The following is an 11,208-nucleotide window of genomic DNA, read 5'->3' as shown; positions in this document are numbered from 1 at the left end:
GACAAACAACTTCAGATAAATTGTTTATTTATTCTACCCGACATTTCGGCTTACACCTTTTTCAAGGGTTTATGAATGTCACAGGTTACAAAACAGATTTCAAATTATAGTAACAGAAAAGAATATAAAACTACAACAATATAATGGAATGGTACATGGTGAAGTGTACTAAATTGTTGAATGTGTTAGAGTTGCAAATCAAAATAAAATGTTTAAAAAAAACAAATACATACATAAAGTAAAAAATAAGTAAATAATAATGATAGTATTATAGGGGCCAGGTATTGTATCTGTTAATGGAAAGGTATTTGAATTGAATCAAAAGAGATTCTTTAAATTTTCTGTCAAGAAAGCTGTTATAAATCTCTAAAATTTTGATCTGATAAGATATCTTATTAATTATGCCATGTGTATTTATGTAATGTTCAACAGTGTCTACTTTGTTGTCAAGATTTACAGTGGCATGAATGTGTCTTTTGAAATGGTCATGTATTGGACGACTGGATTCACCTATGGAAAAAAATGCTAAAGACATTTTGAAGACCTTTAAAACCACAATACCCATGCGACTTCTAGACAATCTTGGACCATATCATTCCGAATGCCCTGAACTGTATGTAATATCCAAAGATCATAAATCTGACACACCTCTAAAACCCATAGTTTCCATATGTAACTTTCCATTAGTGTCTTTGTCTTGGCTACTCGAAAATCTACTTCACCCTCTCTCTAACAAAATCCATTCATGGCTAAATAGCTCTGACGACTTTCTCAACAGGTTACACGAAGATAGCTTACAGATGAATTCTAACACTATCCTATTTACTCTTGATGTCATCTCTATGTACCCTTCCATTCCCATAAAAGAAAGTATAAGCTCAGTTATGAATCTTGTTAAATTGACTATTCTTTGTACTACTAATGATACTCCACAGAACTCATCAAAAATTCTCTCAGATTTGTTCTCAACAACAGTTGCTTTAAATTCAGCTCTCGATAAGCAAACTAAAGGTATCGCTATGGGCAACAACATTGCTGTTGTTTTGGCCTCTATCTTTATGCATTTCTTTGAGTCATCAGCTCTTACTCAGTGGAATTTTGAAACTATTCTGGAACCAGCTAGGTGGTGCAGATATATTGATAAAAATGTTGGTATATGGAGTCATGGATTTCCTTTTCTTTTGGAATTTGTTGAATTCCTTAATAATCAACATCCCAACATAGAGCTCATGCTTACCCATACCAATACTGTCTGGAAGTTTATACCCTTTCTTGATGCCATGGTCACTGTTGAAAACCACAACTTATTACTACCATATATTCCAAACCCATTATTCTACACCATAACTCACACCATCCACCAAACAGGGTGTTATTATTTGTAAACTTAATTGAATTTAAAAAATCTGCAACACCATGGACGGTAAGATGCTAGCCAGGGTGAAACTTCAAAAGCTACTGCTGTCTGATGGCTGTCCAGATAGTTATATTATAAAGACATTCCACAATTTTGACACATTGTTTCATGGAATATGTCCTTTGTGGATAAACCTTTAACTACTCGTTTTTGTCAAGTGATTAGAAGATCTGGTTTGAATATCCACATCATACAAAAACCTGGTAAAAACTGAAGGATATATTTACTTGTTCAGCATTCAATAACAATAGTCCATGTAAATCCCAAAAGTGCTTTGCTAAAACCAATGGCTAAGAGAAATCCTGTACACTTTGGAACACCATCTATGAAATAACATGCACTCAGTGTTCAGCCACATATACAGGTGAATCTATTGTCCATTTAGAGGTGTGTCTGGTTTATGATCTTTGGATAATCCATACAGTTCAGGGAGTTCGGAATGAGATGGTCTAAGATTGTCTAGAAGTCGCATGGGTATTGTAGTTTTAAAGTTCTTCAAAATGTCTTTAGCATTTTTTTTCCCATAGGTGAAACCATCATCCAATTCATGATGGTTTCAAATAACACATTTGTGCCACTGTACATCTTGACAACAAAGAAGCCACTGCTGAATATTACATCAACACACACACACAGCATAATTAATGAGACACCTTTTCTGATAACAATTTTAGAGATTTGTGACAACTTTATTTACAGAGAATTTAAAGAATCTCTTTGATTCAATCCAAACACACTTCCATTAACAGATATAATGCCTGGCCTTTATAATACTATTATTATTATTTACTTATTTTTAAGGTATTTATTTATTCATTCTTTTAACACTTTTATGATCTGCAGCTCTAACCCATTCAACAATATCTTTAGTACACTTCACTGTGCACCATTCCATTATACTGTTGTAGATTTATATTCTTTTTGGTTACTATAATTTAAAATCAGTTTTGTAACCTGTGACATTTATAGACCCTTGTAAAAGTTAGGTGCTTATTTATTCTACATACATCTGAAGTTTTATGTCGTTTTTATTGAAAATGCAAAAAGAAAACAGTTCTTCACTGTCCTGCTACTACGTTTGGGGAGTTCAATGTGTAATGAGTTGTGTAAAAAGTAGCACTCAAGATGTTCTTATATTAACACTCAAAATAGTTGTTGGAGCTTCAATTAAAACTACTTTTTACACCAAATTTATTTATTGGAGGATTTGTCGTGATGAGTGGAGCCACAAGTCGCTAACTCAAGGAGTTTACAGTTAGACTAAAGAAAATGAGTCTCAGGCCAATAGTAAACACTCAAAATAATGTTTACTTAACATAAAGTAATTCTTAGAAAACACACTTAAAATATTAGTTTATCAAATTACTATTTTCTACACTAGCTGATCAAGAGAGAGAGACTATACTTACAGTAGAGTTGGAGTCTTAGAAGCTGTGGCTACGTTGTTGAACTTTACTTTCATTTTGGTGTGGAGAACTTCTTCCTGGAGAACTTTCTTCAGTCTGGGAGAACTTTTCTTCCTGGAGAGAACTTCGGCGGAGAACGATTTTTCAGCCTCTGACATGGTTTTTTAAACTCTATTTTCCTGGTGTTGATTCGACCCACTAAATAGGACACAGCATCATCCACAAGTAGTCCTGTGCTCCTATTGGGTACTTTAGGGGAATTCCCGGGCTAAACCAGAACCTAAACCAAAATTCTCAAATAATTGGTCATAGATGAGTGGTGTTAGCCGGCCGCCTATTCACTTGTACTGCTATACCCATGTGCTGTAACTAATACCACCTCAAAGTGCCGATATGATTCACCAAATCTAAACTTTTCTGCAGCCTTCCTAGTGCTAAGAGGGCGAGTTAGCACTTCAAACTGTCACATGTACTGGTGTCTACATCCTGTTTCTATACAACAGTTCTTACTAACTCTGCTGCTGACCTTGGTCACTGGTTTCCAAACTCGCATCTCAAACTTATTTCGAGTAATGCACATGTCTTGCTGCTTACTTCTAGGCGATGCCTCTTACATTACCAAGTTCCTGTTTATTAATTCTCAAGGTTTATTTCATAACACAGGCGTCCTCTTGTCGCCTCTTTCTTTTTATATCTATCTTTGCCTACTTGCTTATATTAAAAACCCTTAAGCTTTTATTATATATAATTTTAAATACTAAAACTCTTTAAGCAATTTGTAAAATTTCCTCAAAAATTTCAAGTTGCTTCATCCCTCCCTTCTTAGAAAATTTTGTTACTTGTAACAAATTCATCATCCAACTCACTGTCTCCATCTCTCTTTATCAGCCCATGCTTACATTATCGAAATATATTCACGAAATATATAGGTAAAGCAAATAAAACTTTAAGCATACTATCAATTTAAAAACACTACATATAACAAGGTATACAGTATCTTAAATTTATTTTTAAAAATCGTTCCAAAAGTTCTGGAACACATCCCGATTGCTTGTAACTACCCAATTGTACAACGAGCACACTTTTCAATACGAACAATGTTCGTGCGGGTAACGATGGTAGTCGCAAATAATCTGCTCGCTGCAATCCAGACGTCGGTAGGGGGGACACCCGTATTCTTCCATGTCCTGGCATGGCAGGCCTAAGTGTCTTCTCCCTACCTTTGGTGTAGATCTTAACGTAATCCTGTCTTATCCCCTGGAGAATCCGTAGGAAGTCCAGCATAGTGTGATCGCCATCATTCCAACGGAGACCATGGAGATATACAGTACACCATAGGACGTGCCTCTTGTCTGTGCCGCTCAGACGATCTTCTGGGTATGGGGGCCTGAAGCAGTAAACGTCAGTCCAACCTGATCGGCAGTCTCTCACAGCTAATTCTTTGATCAGGTACAGCCCGTTGATCCAAAAACCTTCCACCACTTCGATGGCAGCTCTTTGTCTTTGTTTCCTATGATTATTATAAGCATAATGAAGACTTATACAGTCACTTCACTCGTTCTTTTGTTCATCATAGTCACACACCCGTCCTTCTAATACATCTGGCTTCTCGTTCGCACTTGTTATTTAAATCACTTCAATTCACTAACACACTCTTAATACTTGACATCTGTTGATAGAAGTTCCTGTCCTTGCGTTCAGTTTATTTCTGGATTCGTTGTACTGTCTGTCTATTTTCGTCTACTGGTCATAAGTTTCGTTTGTCTCTTACTTCTGGTCACTGTCTGTTATTTCTGTCCTTTCTCGAACTCTTCTTATTTCCGGTTATTTTCTATTTTTGTCTTTTCTCGAACTTTCTATGCCTAATAATTTTAACTATTATCGTCTTTTAGAAATCAACTAACCTCGTCAATTGGTTATATCTAGATAATTTTGTAATCATCTAAATAATCAAGCTATATCCTGATTAGATGGGGCCTACTCATTCAGTTCTACTATTTCAGTAGCTTCTGAATATTCAGACATTTCATTATTGCCTGTTCTTGTTCTTTTCTTCTTTCTAGTTTTACATAGCCCATCTAATGCCATTAATTTTACTAAAGCCAATTTATCTCTTTTGATATACATTATGCTTACTAGTATTACTACTAAGCATAAGGTTATTATCACCGAGTTAAATAATCTGCAATTATCTAACTCCTGTTTTCCAGCTGTAGCATGTAATCAGTCTACATGCTGTTGAAAATCCTTAAGACTTAACCCTGACTTTCTAAGAGGTAAATGTTTAGTGTCCTCTAGTAAATATTTTAATCCTTTAATATCTGTCTCTATATCTATACTCTGAATTAACTGTAATTCCTTTTTCGTTAGTAATTCTTGTAATTCTGGAATCCTTATAGTTAGTCTAGTCTCTATATATTTAGTTTCACTTCTAAAGTTCGACCGTAAGGTTATACCTTGACCATGAGCTGAACAATTTCTGGCTAATTTTAGATAACCACTATATTTTAACTTAATTACTGTAGTATGATAATCAAACTGATGTACGTTTGACTTTGGACATACAACTGATAAAGTAAGTTCATCTTTAACGTTAAATAACCAAATTCCTGGAGTTCTAGTTTTATAAAAATAGAATGGTTTAGGAATGATTATTCTCTTTTCACATAGTTCAGATATTCTATTTTTAATTCCTGTGAAAATCACATAATTACAAGTTACAATACATACGTGAGTTAGGATCACAAACTCTGATAGGTTCGTCTATGCAATTTAACATATCTTCTTCTGTCATTTCAACATATGTATGTTGATCACTCGAGACAGCAATGTATGGTTTATCATTCTCTATAGTTAAAGCTAGGGAATGATTTATTGCTATCGGTAAAGATATAATCTTATACAATTTAAACATTCTGTCAGTTGCTTTTAATGGTATTTCTATAAACATCCTTAGAGTATCCTTAACCACGGATGTTTTCACGTCAGCCCATGTATAGCACATATAAATTTGGTCACTATGAGTAGGTATTACAAGCTGTAAATGTGGAGGTAATACTCTTTCTAGTTTACTTGGTGGTAAAAAGTAAGAACTTAGCTTTTTATCTGCAGCTACATACAATGCTTGTATTAACTTAGCTAACTCTGTCCTACTACTTCCTACAGTAAAAGATAACTGTTGCAGGTTATTCTGAATTCTAGTGTTAAAAATTAACATTTCTATTCCTGCTTTATGTAACTCAGTTTGTCTTACTCTAGTGTGTATTAATGCATTAGTATTATTTATCAAAGCTTTAGATACTTTCCTGATTTCTTGGTCATGTAATTCAAGCGTTTTATTTAACGAATTCATTATAGTTGCTTGTTCTCCTATTAAATGAATCATTTCTTTCGAAACCTGTCTCTGTTGTTCTACCTTTTTATTTAAGTCTTGCAAATCGTCAGTGGTTGCTGTTCCAAATAGAAATTTTAGAATACTTCCACCTGCATTTATTAACCCTCGTCTTTGTCTAGTTCTGTCAGATATAGATACACTATTTTTAATATCTTGTAATTCTAGTAATAGTTCACCTATCTCATCATGATATTGTCTAATTAAGGTCTTGTAATTTTCAATTAGTCCTTCCTGTAATATCCTAGCTAACTGTAAGATAGCTGTCCCTTGATTTCTCATGTGATATACTGTCACATTCGCTGAACCTTCTTCAATAAAACTAACATGAGTTTTCACATTCAACGATCTTTCAAACAACACCAATTCTTTCTGTAATCTTATCAGTAATCTAACATACTGTGGAAATGGTATATTGTCCACAATTATCCATTTATCACCAGATAATATGAAATTTCCTTCTTAAACAAAAATTACACCTACCTTGTTTTCCACTGGTACAATACTCACATTCTGTCCGGTTCCAGTTTTCGTCAGCAACAGTATAAGAAACCAAAAGATATATCCACTAAATAATACTATTAGTTACCTATAAAATATCTAACATTTAAACATATAACAAATATAATAACCAAAAGTATATATTCTATTCTACTTTCCTTATTTACAACTTTGCAAGTAATCTATCATGTTATTAAAAGCATTAATAACACTGGCTTCGTAAGATACAGCGTTAACTGTATTTACCTTATTTTTAGACTTATGTACGACCACTTGCAGATGGAATTGTACTCGTTTCTTTTGCTTCGTACGAGTCAATTCTGGTTGGGTTGATATAGGACCTCGTGATCTAAGATTATAATCATGGGTCACTACATCAGCTTGTGTCGTCGATGAGGTACTAGGGATATTATCCTCAGTTACTTGGTTACTATCCTCATTGTTAGTAGTAATAACTGGTGTATCTTCTGTTGTTATTAACTTATCACCTAGTATTACGTTATCTTCTCTTTCTACCCTCTATATTTCTGGTTCTGGGTCTATTATTTCTTCTTCATCATAAAAAGAAGAATCAAACTTATTTAAGTTATCAGCTTCTTCCTGAATACCCTTATCTTGTTCTGTCTGCTTAGTTTCTTCTTCTACACACTCATGTTGATAAGGCTTATAACCCTTTACCTTCTTTAACCTGTTCACGTGTATTAACTGTTTGTTCTTTCCATAGATTTCTTGAATTTCATAATTAACTGGACTAGTCTGTTTCAAGACTCTAAAAGGACCTTTCCATAACTTTGTTAGCTTTTTAGTATTTCCTTTTTTAACTATTGGGGTATATAATAACACCTTATCTCCTAACTTTATATCACTGACCTGTGCCTTTTTATTTACTTGCCTTTCTCTACTATTGGCAGCTTTAGTTAGATGTTTGTTAGCTAATTCAAATGCTATTTGCATCCTCTGTAGTAACTCTGCCTTATAGTCATAAGCTATTGCATGACTATTTTTCTTAGGAGCCAATGTCTCTTGCATAGGCAAGATAACATCTCTACCATGCAATAGAAAGAATGGACTTTCCTGAGTTGACTCGTTCTCAGCACTTTTATATGCTAACAATAACAAGGGGATCTGCTCATCCCAAGTTTTCCAATCCTTCTTACAATATTGAGAGATCATATCTAACAAAGTTCTATTAAATCTTTCTACTAAACCATTAGCAGCTGGATGATAAGCTGTGATTTCGATTTTATTTACGCCTAGTAATTCACGATCTTCCTTCATTAACTTAGAAATGAAGTTACTACCTCTATCTGTTAATAGATATTGGGGTACACCATGTTTAGCTACTATGTGATTTACAAAAGCTTTAGCTATCATTTCTGCTTTCTGATCAGGCAAGCATACAGCCTCCAGAAACCTAGTCAAGTATTCTGCGACTACTAACACGTATTTGTTTCCTGCATAGGATGTAGGCAAGGGGCCTAATATATCTATAGCAACTAGCTGAAACGGTGTAGTTAAACTCGGCATTCTTTGCAAGGGAGCATTTCTTGAATGGGGGCTAGTTTTTCGTCTCTGGCATTCTAGACAGGATTCACAGTACTTTTTAATGTCTTTCCACATATTTAACCAAAAGAACCTCCTGCTTATTCTACTATACGTTTTAGCAAAAGCTAAGTGTGCTGCAAAAGGTGTGTCATGGTAAGTTTTCATGACTTTTGTTCTTAGTTTAACTGGTATGACTATTTGTAAAGTCCTACTGTCCTTAACTTTTCTACATAAAACATCAGAATCTAACATGTATTTTGTTTCATCTCCTTGTATTACTTTACTGTGCAAGTCATTTATTTCTGGATCTTTCTTTTGTTCACTAATTATATGGTCTAAGTCCCAAATTACTTCTAACTCATTTTCATGTTCGGATTGTACTTCTTTTATCTGATTGATTGTTTGTTTTTCTACAGTTCTGTTATTTTCTACTCTGATTCTACTTAAAGCATCTACATTAGAATGTTTTTTACCTGGTCTATGTATTATTTCAGTCATAATTTTGTAATAGTAAAGACCATCTAGCTAATCTAGAGGAAGGATCCTTTAGTGTCATTAACCATTTTAATGGTGCATGATCTGTAATAATGGTAAACTTTCTGCCGTATAAATAGCAATGAAAGGTTTTAATTCCATGTACTACAGCCAAGCACTCTTGTTCTGTAACTGAGTAATTTATTTCGGCTTTTCCTAACTGTCTACTCTGATAAGCTATAGGGAGTTCTTTACTGTTTTCATCTAACTGTGATAATACTGCACCTATAGTGAAACCTGAAGCATCTGTGCTTAAAATAAAATCTTTACTAAAATCTGGGTACCTTAGGATTGGTGCTTTTAATAAAGCTTCTCTCAGTTTTTCAAATGCTTCCTGTCTTTTATCTGTCCACTGAAATTTTGTTTCTTTCTTAGTTAACTCAGTTAGAGGTTTTGCTAATAAAGCAAAATGTAACTGTAACTGAGTAATTTATTTCGGCTTTTCCTAACTGTCTACTTTGATAAGCTATAGGGTGTTCTTTACCGTTTTCGTCTAACTGTGATAATACTGCACCTATAGCGAAACCTGAAGCATCTGTGCTTAAAATAAAATCTTTACTAAAATCTGGGTACCTTAGGATTGGTGCTTTTAATAAAGCTTCTCTCAGTTTTTCGATTGCTACCTGTCTTTTATCTGTCCACTGAAATTTTGTTTCTTTCTTAGTTAACTCAGTTAGAGGTTTTGCTAATAAAGCAAAATGTGGTATAAATCTTCTATAGAATAACATAAATCCTAAAAATGCACAAATATCTTTCACTGACTTAGGCACCGAGTAATTTCTACAGACTTCTAACATTTTAGGATCTGGTTTTACACCATCTGTAGTCACTATATGACCCAAGTATTCTACTTCATTTTTCAAAAACTGACATTTACTTGGTTTAAGCTTTAAATTTGCTTTTCTTAATCTATCGAATACATGTCTTAACCTCTCTAAGTGTTCTTCAAAACGTGCAGCGAACACTAACATCGTCTAAGTAACAAAAACATTCGGAATCTCGCAAGCCTGATAGTACAAAATCCATTAATCTCTGGAATGTTGAAGGGGCATTGCATAAGCCAAAAGGCATTCTGTTAAACTGGTATTTACCTGAAAGTAATATAAAGGCAGTTTTAGCTTTATCTTCCTCTTCTATCTCTACTTGCCAATATCCACTTTGCAAATCCATAGACAAAAAGTATTTACTTTTACCTAACCTATCTAAGGTTTCTTGAATATTAGGTAACGGGTAAACGTCTTTGACTTTTACTCCGTTCACTTTACGAAAGTCCACATAGAACCTTAATTTTCCGTCCTTTTTTGGAACTAATACAACTGGAGATGCGTACGGACTACTACTGTCCTTTATTACACCTTCTTTTAATTCAACCCTGTGTTTTTTTGGGCACTCTATAAGGTCTCTGTGGTATAGGCTTACTATTTTGTAACACTATCTTATGTTTAACTTTGTTTGTACAACCATTAGAGTCGTTTTCTCCTACAAATATATCTCTATACTCTTCTAACAAGTTTATCAAACTTTGTTTATATTTTCGTTCTATATTTCCTAAGATAGAATCCCAGTCTATCCTACTTTGTTGTGCCTGTTTATTAACATTATGCTGTCCTACCACAGCCAACTGTTCTCTACTACTAGCCTTACCTACTACTATGTTCTTAGGTAGTATTATTTTTTTTCTTCGTTTATATTTAACACTTTTACAGGCACTGTGTCTCTCTTGGACACTTTACTAATACTAGCAGCTATATAAACTCCCGTTTCTTCTATTTCGATAGGCTCAACTAGCACTTCTTCATTATACTTAAAGTCATTTACTTTAGCTTCAACTATGAATTGACTTCTCGCAGGTACTTCAGCTATTTTAACTAACCTTACAGGAACTCTTTCTTTCAAACACTCCTGTTGGGATGCTCTGTTGCTTATGTTAGGCATAAGTGTAGAGTCATCTGAGGGGTTTGAATTATTATTATCCTGTTTTAAAGGCTTATTCATTAACTTTTTCTGCCTTATTTTACTATCACTCACCTTATCTTTATGACTTCTGCTAGGTTTAGCGTTTTTCTGTATAGTCCTATTCCTTGGCTTTCTTTTAGAACTTTCTTTAAGACACTTCTTATTCTTACTCCTCCGACTTTGTTGTGTGTCACTACATTTTAGTAAGAAGTCAGTGCTTTCGTATTTTGATGATTGATTCTTAGCCTCTTAACCTCTTATATATATAGTTTATTCTAATATTTTGCAAATGGTTCAAACTCAGTAGTGACAACAATAAAACCCATATGTTGATTGTGAAACAGGCTAAATACTAAATAATACAGGGAAGCTATGACATTCTCACATTTGGGGGTCTCAATACATTCCAACATAAATCTTGCCTGTAATGAGAGGAATGTGACCAGGACTAATCTTTT

The 11,208-nt window shown here is 34.1% G+C and overlaps 1 protein-coding gene across 1 annotated transcript in view; it reads left to right on the top strand.

Moving 5' to 3' along the window:
• Positions 1 to 11,208, top strand: part of LOC106463052 (carboxypeptidase B-like) — a 47,245-nt gene that overhangs the window by 31,339 nt on the left and 4,698 nt on the right. The gene's annotated exons all lie outside the window — the stretch shown is intronic.

This window comes from Limulus polyphemus, unplaced genomic scaffold (assembly GCF_000517525.1).
Source record: "Limulus polyphemus unplaced genomic scaffold, Limulus_polyphemus-2.1.2 Scaffold50, whole genome shotgun sequence".
NCBI classification, from domain to species: Eukaryota; Metazoa; Arthropoda; class Merostomata; order Xiphosura; family Limulidae; genus Limulus; species Limulus polyphemus.
The sequence above is the reverse complement of the archived record's forward strand: the minus strand, read 5'-3'. Positions and strand labels throughout refer to the sequence as shown.